This window comes from Lepidochelys kempii, chromosome 9 (assembly GCF_965140265.1).
Source record: "Lepidochelys kempii isolate rLepKem1 chromosome 9, rLepKem1.hap2, whole genome shotgun sequence".
Classification (NCBI taxonomy): Eukaryota; Metazoa; Chordata; order Testudines; family Cheloniidae; genus Lepidochelys; species Lepidochelys kempii.
The window spans coordinates 733,166-746,070 of NC_133264.1; positions in this window are offsets into that span (position 1 = coordinate 733,166).

A 12,905-nucleotide genomic window follows, 5' to 3' on the forward strand; every position below is an offset into this window, starting at 1 on the left:
AAGGCACTGTAAAGCTAGTGGGCTGTACCATGCCTGCGCAGACAGGCCTTCGTCTGAGGTAGTGGTGTAGTGGCAGGGGCTGTGGTATCTGGGGGTCCGTGGTTACATGCCCCTTATCTGTGATGTTATTTGCTCTCACTTCAAAACCTGTCAAGTGCCTCCAGCCACGATGGGACCTTGTAACTGACCAATGGTTGATTTGTAAATGGGCGACTGTGCTGGTGCGAGCTAGGAACCACTGCTCCACGTCATGCTTTGTGGGGTGCTCCACGCTTCCCCTCACAATCTGAGGGGGACACCTCAGTGCTGGGCCCTACTGCAATGCTGCTGCTACTTTCTGTTCTGCTGTGTGCCCTGTCGCTTGCTTCAGGCCTCAGGCTGCTCCACACCCCACACAGTAAGGTCTATATCCGGTCACTCCAGATATAGGCAGCCCGAGGGATCTGGCACCCAGGAAGTGCCAGTGACCACTGACCCTGCCGGTGATTAAACCTGGAGTAGAGGAACTCTTGAGGGCCCTCCCGGCCCTACATTTCTGTGATTCTATAGCCACAGGGTTTCTAGTATCAGTGGAAATAGTTTATTGTCAGGACTGAACATTGGGGACCAAATTCAGCTCTGGTGTAATCAGTCACACGTCCCATTGACATCATTGGGGTTATACCACAGCTGAATTTAGCTCATCACCTCCTGCTAGTAAGCTCTCTTAGTTGCTAAATGTGTTTGGATGCTGAGCCACTGGCATTGCAAGCTGAGGTCCTTTCCTTCGAAGCGCAGGGTCAGCTGGGTCTGCGCTTACTGCTAAGCAGAGAAACCAGCACCTCACAGCCTCCAGCATCTCCCTAGGAAGTATCAGAATGCAGCACAGGATGGCCAGCCAGGTAATGTGGGTTAGCTGGTGATACTCTGAGCTATGCAGATTGTGTAGTTCATTATCTCCAGTTCCAAAAGAGCCTTCTAAGACTTTTCACATAAACTGACAGCTAAGGGGACATTTCTGCCTCTGTGCATCTGAAGACTCCAACTCCATCAAAACGGGAAAGCATTTTACACCCTAGTAAATGGTCCAGCTCTGGAATGAGTGGTGTATTAAGCCCCCAGGCATGAAAGAGTTGAAGCACCAGCTTTTGAGAAACTAGCAGGTTATCTGCAGCTCAGCTCTGACAGAATCCTACTATCTTCCACCCCAATGACAGGTGAATGTCAAAAGATACAGAGTCTGACTTTGATGCTGATCAGCTTCCGAAAGCCGACCCTTATCCAAATTATTCTAACTTTGTGGGGCTGAAATTTACAAGGAACTTTCCTGGTAACAAATTTTCTTATGAAATTTCTGTTACTTCCTGCTTCTAAGAAGTCTGGAATACCAACAGAATGATCTTTCCTGGGTACCCCAGTATTTCTATGGTGGAGCCCTGAGGAGCGGAGCAGAGCAGAGCTGAGTGAAAGTGAAAAATAATGATTAAAAGAAAGAAAAACAAAGTTCACCACATACTTCCAAGTCTCCAGAAAGGTTCCATGTGGATGTGAGGTTTTGGCAAAGGTGGGAAGGAGGGGCAGGGACTCGGACACCTTTTACTCACTGACACATGGTTCTGGAAAGCAAGGTGTTGAGGGATGTGACCCTTACTAAACAATGCTCTATGAGATTTACTGGGATATCCCGGTATGTGTACCTTGTAGTTCAGATGTGGGAGTTGTAGAGAGAAGTGTTCTTAGCCCACCACATAACTCATTCTTCTTCTGCTACCTGTAAATTGCTTCACTTAAGTTTGATTCAGGACACTGAGTTGTCTCATACATTAGGTTGTGTCATAGCAATGGGACCGCTTGCACTTCTGTCCCTTCTCTAGTCTGTGTGCATCCCCTCAGGTGTTGGCCTCATCCCCTCACTTGTCTTGGGGTGGAATTTCATAATTTTCCCAGTGTTAGAATCAGAAATTATCTGGGTATCTTCACCCTTTTCTGGTGGTAGCTGGATGTACAGGTGTTCAAAGCAACATATTAGCTTATCCGAGTACCTGCAACAAAGACCCTCATGTAGATCTTTGCCAATCCCTGGAAGAGGAGGACACAAAAAGAAAACATCTCATCAGCAGGCAGCATCTATGTGTCACACAGTTGAAAAGGAAACTGGGCCACAGTCCTCAGACCAGGCCTCAGAAGGGTTCCAGGCCAACATTCAGCATAGAAGAGCCAGATTCATATCAGAAGAATAACTGGGCATCAGTTTGGGAACTACCATGGCTTGGCGGTGACCAAAATGAGCACAGTTGTCAGCTAACAGATTGTGAATGCCACAGGGGAGGAGGGGGCCCAAAGGCCAGGCTTTCAGAGAGTGTCAGAAGAGTTGCAGCACATATACCTGCTGTTCAACTCTGGTTTCAACCTCAGATTCACTTAATGGTACACCACAGTCAAGAGGAAGGTACATGTAGGGACTGCGGCAGCGTGTGCTTTCCCTTCAGTGAGATGTGTGCCATGTGCCACAGAACGCTACTCTTGCCACTGCTTTCTTTTGCAAACTAGTATCTTGATGACAGATGGCTTGAATGAGAGGCCAGAAAGGGAATTACAGAGTTTCTGGCCTACTTATGGTATGTGACATTTTTATGTTACCCAGTCTCGTGGAATCCTCTTTTCAGATCACCTGGAGGGACTTTGGGCTTCCTGAGGAAACATCTCGCAGGTGTTTCACGACAGGCACGTCTGAGCCAGGAAGACGGTAGGAAAGAGCCCTGCATAGGCAGAGAAGGTCACATAGACAAAATGACCAAATACATTTTTCCTCTCTATTTTTTATTATATCATAGTTAGCCATGCATTTTGCTTGTCTCAGCTGCTGCCCTACGGCCCAGAGAGGATCAGACAATGGTCGCATCTCTGGGGCTGGGGGTGGGGGTACCAACAAAGGTTTTGTGCAGATAATGAAAATACCCCTGCCTTGCAGTGCGTCATTCTCTTTTCCTGTATTCATTAATGTGAGAGGGGGAAAGACTCCACCCACAAGCCTGTCAGCTCCTTACTGAGTTTGAAATAGCTGTTTTTTAATTAAATGCTCAGTAATCAGCACAAGTGCCAAATTCCATTAAATACTTTGCTAGCACAAAGCCAAAGGTTCAACTATCAGGACAGCTTTTGCTTTAAATACACATTTGCAGCTTCCCAGGGGTGTGTGGCAATCCACTAAGCCCCTGCAGCATAGGGTGGGGAACTTGTAATTGTAGAGAAAAAACAAAAGAGAAGCACATGGAGTTTTCCTGCGAGTGAGCTGAATTGTGGGGAGCTACAGGCCCTCTGTACACTGTACCTGTAGCCCACAATCTTTTCCCTCCTGGAAAGCTAGCCAGAAACCGCCCCTCCCTGCATCCTGTTTAGAGGTCACAACCCATGATTTGCCTACAGCTGAATATACAGTTTGCAGCATGCCCTCCCCTGGCTTTGGTAGAACTGCAGAGCAGCAGGCCCCCATGATCACTGTGTTTGTATATTTTGACACCAATCATTTATATTATGGTGTAACCCTTCTGCCAGGTGGAGCCAGCAGCAACCAGGGCCAGGTTCAATATCTAGGGGTTCCTTTCCATTGATCCAACACAGAACTGGCTTGAGCCCCCACCCGTAACCTGGGAAATTTACACACCATGCCTGGGTGCCTCTGAGAGGCAATATTTCCCCACTTGCAAGCAAAGAGCCTGAGTGTAGAAAAGAAACTTTTAATAAAAGGAGGGAAGTAACTCGGAGTTAATTTGGGAAAACACCACAAACAGGGTTCATAAATAATAAACTGTGAGTAAAACACCCACCCCCAAGTAGGTTGAGCAGTGTCCTTTTCCCCTCCGGTTCTTAAGTCCAGCAACCCAAAAGCCCCTTTCACATGCCCAACCCTTCTCTGCACCCCACTCACAGTCGCTGTCCTTGGTCAGTGCAGACCCAGAGTTCAAAGGTGCGTCTGCAGCGTTCACCTCCCCCCGGGAGGGGTAAAGAGGTACCTTACTTGCTCTGCTGCTTGGGCACTTGCTTGCCGCCCCTCTCCGCCAGCCACTCCGCTGGCTGCTCACTGGCTGCTCCTGCTGGCCACCAGCTCACCACTCTCTCCGCGCCTCTCCACCAGCCACCCTGCTGGCCGCTCATCATGCCTCTCTGCCACACCAGCCACTCGTCAGTCAGCCACACCAGCTGACTGTCATTTGCCTTCTGCTGCCATCTGCCTCTCTGCTGTGACCTCTGCACAGCCTCTCTTAGTCATTTTCAGCTCTTTACAGGCTGGGCAAAAACACTGCCCCATCCCAAGTGATTTCAGCTGTCACTGATTTTTAGCTCTTAGCAGGTAGGGCAGAAACACAGTTCTACCACAACTGAGTTCAGCTCTGATTGAGCATTTAACATAACAAAGAGGCTCCTAATGAAGCCTATTTAGCTCTATTCTTTGAACAGTGGGGAGGAACAGGTTAAACAAGTCTACGGAGGACCCTTGAGAATGTGCAGTCTCCTGGCTAGGGATACTTGTCCCCACCCCTCTTACTTTCACAGGGCTCTGACATTCGAGCCCCTGCTTAACAAGGTTCTTTCGACTGAGGGTGGCCCCCCTCTTTTGGGACAGGTTAAGCACAGTCCTGCTTTCCTGTATTCCTACAATAATTACAAAATTGGTAACCATATTGCACTACCCTGCATTCAGTACAAGGTCATTTGTACCTAACACCAGACAAAGTTGAACCTTTGATACAGCTGTATCAGTTAGCTACTTCACAGATGATGATCTTAACAACATGGGTTACTTCCCATCATTGGGATTCAGAGTCGCCAGGCATTACTACCTGGGTTACATTTGTTCCTGTGCTGAAGGGACTGTCACTGGTCCATCTCTCCCACTCACATAGCCTGAAGCATGGTTGACACTACCAACTTCTGTTGGTATAACTACATCGTGGAAATCCACACCCCTTAGCGACACAGCTTTACCCATCTAACCCCTGGTGCAGACAGCACTATGTGACGGGGAGGGCTTCTGCTGTTGGCATAGCTACCGCCTCTCAGGGAGGTGGATTAACGGTGCTGACAGGAGAAGCTCTCCTGTCAGCATAGGTAGCATCGTCACTAAGCGCGAGAGTGGCACAGCTGTACTGGTGCAGCACTGTAAGTGTAGACAATCCCTGAGCCTTCCTTTCCCCAGGAAAGTGCCTTCTCTCACCAGGATGTGAATGCCCCTGCTACGGGCAGCCCCTGCTTCCTTGCCTCAATGACTAGCTGTGGCTGGAAGGGTGGAGTGGGGGAAGGCTAGCAGGTCTACCTTCCATGCCTGACCCCTCTTGCAGGTGCTGTGGGGTGAGGCTCATGTAAGTGCCCATCTCCTGGACAATAACCTGCTCCTGCCCTTTTAGCGAAGAACCTTTCTCCCTCTCTCTGACCTGACTGCACATGCAGATGGACATCAGGCCCATGGGAGAGCAGCCAAGGGGGGCATGGAGTGTGCCCTGCCCATGTACAGAGAGGGCCAGGGCTGCAGACAACAGCATAGCTACGCAGAATGTGGGGAATTTATGTGATATTCACATTCCCACAGCTGCTCCATGCTTCCCTGCTGAGCGGACCCTGTGGTCCCATCCTCCTGCCTCACACCTCAGGCACATCACTCAGGGTAAGCGCATCAGTGCTCAACTTACTTTCTCAGATGCTCACTTCAACAGGCCAGGAGAGCTAGCTGGGCCGGGTCCCTCAACTAGCACAGCTTGACTAGAATTGGGAGTTTCATCCTGGAATTGTCCGATGTGGAAGTGCTGGCTAAGGTTCAGCTCCAGTGTGATCTAATTTAATGGCTACAGAATAACTCTGTCCAGACAGTGCAGAAAACCCACCATTAGATCCAGATGACACGTTAATAAGCAGACAGAACCTTGTTTCAAAACATTTCAAAACAAAACATTACATTCATCACCCGAAAAGACAAAGACAGACAACAGGTCCTGAAAGACGGTGAAACCTCATGTTTTCCCTGATTAAGACCTGAAACAAAATGTAACAGCTGTGGTTAAAAATACCTCATCTTTGCTGCCTTCCACTCCATCAGGAAAAACTATATATAGACTGAAATGGTCTTTACATAGAAAGCCTTGGTGACAATCGTCTTTTTTCCCTGGGAGCTGAAGCACACTGAGCCATGCAGTACTGCACCTAGAACAGAGAGATCCATGACAGCCTTCAGCGCTCGCACAGTCTGTATTCCATAATTTAAGCAGTGAGTAATTATTTTCCCTTTTAATTTGATAAGACAAGTGAAGGCAGCTGCCTACATTTCTGTCAAACAATAATCAAAGGGACCTAATTTCCCTGCAAAACTGCATGCTGCAGTCAGTCCCAGATCACTCTCAAGTATTTTTGTGCCAACTGCCCTTCAGGTAGAGGCTGGACTGGCTAAATTTCCCTTCTCCATTTACTATAGCTATTTATTCCACAAACTGGCTGATAAAATCAACTTCGAAGTGCAAAAGAAGCTATAGCTAATAAGTGGAAAGCCCAGATGTTGCAGTATATAGCAATGGTTGATTGTTACATCAGCACTGAATGTCTTAACTTCGTACTAGGGGGAGATGTGATGTGCTAGCATTTTTCAGACAGGACCTATGCAGAGGATCATCTGGCCAGATGGTCATTAAGTGACAGAACACAGTGGTTGAACGTATTCATCTGCAAACTCACTCCTAAGAACTCCAGCTGCCTTGCAGCTACCTAACTAGTCCACAGATTTGCTTTGCAGCTGTCAGAACCCTCCCGCTGCCCGTGTAGCCGCCAGACCCATCTCCTAGCTGGTGACCACTTCCAGTTTCCAAGAGTCACCTATCCAGACACTAGGTATCGACCTCAAGGTAAAAGACTAGGAGGACTTGTGGCACCTTAGAGACTAACCGATTTATTAGAGCATAAACTTTCGTGAGCTACAGCTCACTTCATCAGATGCCGTAGCTCACGAAAGCTTATGCTCTAATAAATCGGTTAGTCTCTAAGGTGCCACAAGTACTCCTTTCCTTTTTACGGATACAGACTAACACGGCTGCTCCTCTGAAAGGTAGAAGACTGCACACCACTTTTCACAAGAGCAGGGGTGTTAACCCCAGTGTACTGGCCAAATTCCAACTCAGCTAATTAGATTCTGCCTCCTGGACTTCTCTTCGCACTACACTGCTGTACACATTCTCACATTTCTTCTGCAGAAGGAAGTGTCTGCATTTCAGTGGTGGGTGGCATTGCTATAGTGATCTCTGTGTGGGTAGCCTGCAAAGTACTTTAGAATTCTTTGTGATAAAGGATGTTTTGTAGATGTCAAGTGCAGTATCGTTATTTGGGTTTCCTGTCTGGCTAAGAACAAGAGTGGCACTGCTTCATGTCTGACGCATCATCTCTTCGGGATCTGCATGCTGCATTGTAGAGAGGCAGGCTCAGCAACCTCACTGATCCGTGCCATGTCTAACTTTCATCATCCTGTATTAAACCAGATGTCATCTGTGCCTGGTGCAGCTTGGTGTCTGGCCTGCTGAACAGAATTACCTGTTCTGGGGTCTATGGATATTTTGAGGTCAAATACTTAGATTAAGAGAACTGGATTTTAAAGTATCTGTCAATGAACTGCTGTGTGACTTTGGTTAGGTCACTGCCCCTCTCTGTGTCTCAGTTTCCTCTCTTTTTCTGTCTTTTCTCCTATGACTGTAATCTCTTTGGGGCAAGAACTGTCTCTTGGTGTGTGTGTCTGTGTGTACGCACTAGCCAGCACAATGGGGCTGGGCCCCTTCCTAAAAATCATCAATAACAGATTAATAGATTCCAAGGCCAGGAGGGACCAGTGTGATAATCTAGTCTGACCTCCTGTACAGCACAGACCAGAGAACTGCCCCACAATAATCCCTAGAGCAGAGCTTTCTGAAAAACATCCAACCTTGATTTAAAACTTGTCAGTGATAGAGAATCCAGCACACCCCTTGGTAAATTGTTCCAGTGGTTAATTGCCCTCACTTTTAAAAATGTACGCATTATTTCCAGTCTGAATTTGTCTGGCTTCAACTTCCAGCCATTGGATCCTGTTAGACCTTCCTCTGCTGGACTGAAGAGCCCATTATTAAATATTTGTACCCTCTGTAGATACTTACAGACTGTCACCAAGTCACCCCTTAACCTTCTCTTTGTTAAGCTAAATAGACTGAGCTCTTTGACTCTGTCACTCTAAGGCAGGTTTTGGATTTGTGTTGGAAATGGCCCACCTTGATTATCATGCACATTGTAGGGAGAGTGGTCACTTTGGATATGCTATTACCAGCAGGAGAGTGAGTTTGTGTGTGTGTGTGGGGGGGGGGGGGGCGGAGGGTGAGAAAACCTGGATTTGTGCTGGAAATGGCCCAACTTGATTATCATACATATTGTAAGGAGAGTGATCACTTTAGATAAGCTATTACCAGCAGGAGAGTGGGGTGGGAGGAGGTATTGTTTCATGGTCTCTGTGTATATAATGTCTTCTGCAGTTTCCACAGTATGCATCCGATGAAGTGAGCTGTAGCTCACGAAAGCTTATGCTCAAATAAATTGGTTAGTCTCTAAGTACTCCTTTTATTTTTGCGAATACAGACTAACACGGCTGTTACTCTAAAAACTTTTCTAACCCTGTAATCATTCTTGTAGCTATTCTCTGAACACTCTCCAATTTATCAACATCCTTCTTGAATTCTGGGCACCAGAACTGGACACACCATTCCAGCTGTGGTCACACACCAGTGCCAAATACAGAGGGGAAAATAACCTCTCTACTCCTACATGTGATTTCCCTCTTTATGGATCCCAGAATCACATTAGCCTTCTTGGCTACAGCATCACACTGGAGCTCATGTTCAGCTGATTAACCCCTCCCCCAAAACACTGCTTCCCAGGTTAGAGTCCACCATCCTATAAGATGGTGTGACCCATAGCCAGAAAGGGTTAAGCAGCTTGCTAATTGACCCAGATTCAACCTTTAGGGACATATTGGTAGATAATGTTTGTGGTTTTGTGTGTTTACATATATATTGTTAGAGGTTAACAATGTAATCAAGCAGTCCCTGTCTATGCTGTATTCTGTTAATTCAGAGATCAAAAGGAAACACTAGCATTTAAAAAAAGAAAAGGAGGACTTGTGGCACCTTAGAGACTAACCAATTTATTAGAGCATAAGCTTTCGTGAGCTACAGCTCACTTCTTCAGAGTAACAGCTGTGTTAGTCTGTATTTGCAAAAAGAAAAGGAGTACTTGTGGCACTTTAGAGACTAACCAATTTATTTGAGCATAAGCTTTCGTGAGCTACAGCTCACTTCATCGGATGCATACTGTGGAAAGTACAGAAGACGTTTTTATACACACAAACCATGAAAAAATGAGTGATTATCACTACAAAAGGTGAGTAAGGAGAGTGATCACTTTACATAAGCTATTACCAGCAGGAGAGTGGGGTGGAGGGAGAGAAAACCTTTTGTAGTGATAATCACCCATTTTTTCATGGTTTGTGTGTATAAAAAGATCTTCTGTACTTTCCACAGTATGCATCCGATGAAGTGAGCTGTAGCTCACGAAAGCTTATGCTCAAATAAATTGGTTAGTCTCTAAAGTGCCACAAGTCCTCCTTTTCTATTAACATTTAAATGAACTGTAAACATAGTGATATCACTGTATTCATCTCTCTTTGAAATGTACAGCAAATCACCTACGAATGGTGGAAAACAGGCAATTGCCTTATATTAATCCATGTAGCTAATTACTGGTGATGCTTAGAAAATAGGTTAACTTCAAAGTTTCTAGGATTCCCTATTGTTCGCCTAAGGATTGCAAGCTGTCAAAAAAGACATGGAACTGTATAAAGATGTCTGGGGTTCTGATCCTGTCATCTCAGATCTGCTTGATGCTTCATGCAGGGGAAGCTTAAGTCACAAGACTGAGATCTCCAGTCCTAATCTGGATCACCCTGAATATGAACATTGGACTATAACCTATGGACTAATTCTGAAAGACCTCTTTGCAATTATAAAGCTTACCATCTCTACTATTAATCTGATATCAGAACTGTACTCGTGTCTGTATGTGTACTGATCTTTTAACCAATACTCTCTCTTTTTTTTAATAAATTTTAGTTTAGTTAATAAGAATTGGCTGTAAGCGAGTATTTGGGTAAGATCATTAATTTGGGAGGTAATGTGTCTGATCCTTTGGGATTGGTAGAATTTTTTTATATGGTGAATAAGATTTTCAGTAATCCTCATCATATTTGTCCTGGGTGTCTGGGTGGAGGCCTAAGGCTGGGTTGCTTTAAGGGAATTGTGTTATTGGCTTCTGGGCGACCCGTGAGATATCACAGAAGCTGTTTTGTGCTGGTTTGGTAAATCTAAGTGTTGGAATATCCACCAGCTTTGGGGATTATTTGCCCCATTCTTTGCAATTCACCCTAATTGAGTGACGTCAGTGCAGCTCCCTGGGGATCCTGATCACAGATGGCCTACATTCTTTGTTCCTAGATGGATATGTTGCCACACCCCCCTCCCCCGCCTTCCTGGGTTACTCTGGGGCAGGCAACACTCCCTTGTATGCTGGGGTGCCTGATGTTGACAGTAAAGGTGATCCTGAGTCTCCCAGTGGTGATGGTGGGTAGGTGGGGATCTGCTAGCCACCCCTCTGCTGCAGCCCTTTTACTTACAAAGGAAATGAAGCTTGGTGGTGTCTCCACCTAGCTGGGTCCTGTACACTCTCACTGGCCTGCCTTGGGAGCCTCCAGGAATATACCTGAGCTAAGCTATGCAATGGTCTAACCCAAAAGTACCAATTATAAACAATATACGAACAATGTACAAACACCCCTTTACTTAACCATCTAGAAAAACATGATACAAAAGACTGACCATTAAAATGTCACAACCACTTTAAATCAGCAGGGGGCACGTCAATAAATCATTTAATAAATGCAGTTTACAGTAGTAAACAGAGCTTACCCAACTCCCATTTACACTAGCACCACTTACCCCACTCCTGAGCGTGCAGTCCTCTGACTGCAGAGTTGTGGGTGCGTGTGAAGACCTTAAAGCTGGGGCCAGCGCTCCATTGGTCTGGCTGAGACAACACGGGGCAGGGCGATTCTACTGTGAGATCTTTCTATGCCACTCAGCCCCTCTGGAGATGGAAGCTGTTCTTCCCAGAGGCCAGGAACCTAGACGACAAGGCCGCTTCGTCTCTTCTTAGACTCAGGCATGCCCTTACAGTCTTGTCCCTGTCCCCCTTCCCCGTAAGCACTTTCCCAACCAAGACAGGAGGTGGTTACTCCCACTGCCTGCACTGCAGGCCCGCCTCAGTCAGCTCTGGGCTCAGCAACAGTCTCTGCCCCTCTGCTGACACCCAGCCGCAGGCTCCCCGCCTGCACGATGCCCCTGCAGACTCTCAGCAGCTCGGACAGAGGGCCACAAGCTGCCTGAGTCCTCTGGCCCGGCTCTCAGCTCCCCCCACACCAGGGAGCCTGCCGCACGCTGCCTCTGTATCCAGAACGAGGGTCCCTTTGCCGCGGACGCAGAAGTCTCTCTCTTCCCCAAGGCATCATGGGAACTGTCATCTCTGAGGGTGGACTGCAGCGTCCCAGCTGGAACACTCCCAGTTAAGTTCCGAGGCCCCGCGAATAGAGGGGCCTACATAGACATTTAGCTGCATTAAAAGGAATATTGTTGACTTGCACCCAGCTTATCAAGCGAGTCAGATCGCTCTGTGTTAGTGACCTGTCCTCTGCAGGCCTCCCCCAGTCTTTGGGTCGGCTGCAAAATTGGGAGCTTCAGCTTTTCCCCTCTTCTGTTTCCTCAGCACAGATACCACCATCCCCCTCAAGAGTGTGTACAGCATACGGCTGGCCGGGGAACGGATGAGGCCAATGTGTTCTGGCCAGCACTGAGCGCAGCAAGGACGCTAGCTGAACCACAGATGCCTTGCAGTGGTGGGTATCGCATTTGCCATTCAGACCAGCCCACTGGGTCCAGAAATTGTGCCTCCAGCATTGTTAATGCCGGATGCTCTAGAGGAAGGTAGCCTGCCTCAGGCCCCCAACAAACATCTGACAAACTACGGGTATTGCCCAGTACTTTGGGGGTGAGGGGGGTTCTACCTGACATGGCTCTTGCCCCTCCCTTCCCCACGGCAAACAGCACGCACCCTGAAGCATGAGAGTCAATTGCCCATTTTAACTCAGCCTGCAGCGCTCCAGTGCTCTTGGCAGCCCGGAAATTGCTCAGCCCTTTAAAGACCCCACCCACACTGTCTGACTGGCTGAGCCCCGGCTGTGGTGATTAACGCATACTGGCAAGCATCAGATACGGAGAGTGGGCAGGATTCCCTGGGTAGTCCAGGAGAACCCCACCCCAAAACACAGACCTCCACTAAGCTCTGCTTGGTCATCAGAGCCCTCCCTCTGGGCCCTACTGGATCAACCAAGTCCATTCCCCAGGTAAGACGAGTGAGAGACTTTGTGCTCCAATCACTTCCTGAAACAGAGCAAGGCTTGGGCCAGGAAGTCATGCTGCAAATCACAATGGTGTAGGGATGGATTCTTCCTCGCTGACCATTTTGAAATCAAGACGGGATGTTTTTCTAAAAGCTCTGCTCCAGTAATGACTGTGGGACAGTTCTCTGGCCTGGGCTGTACAGGAGGTCAGACTAGATGATCACAATGGTTCTTTCTTCTTCACTCAGGGCACAGTCAAGCTGTGGAACTCCTTGCCTGAGGAGGTTGTGAAGGCTAGGACTATAACAGGGTTTAAAAGAGAACTGGATAAATTCATGGAGGTTAAGTCCATTAATGGCTATTAGCCAGGAAGGGTAAGGAATGGTGTCCCTAGCCTCTGTCTGTCAGAGGGTGGAGATGGATG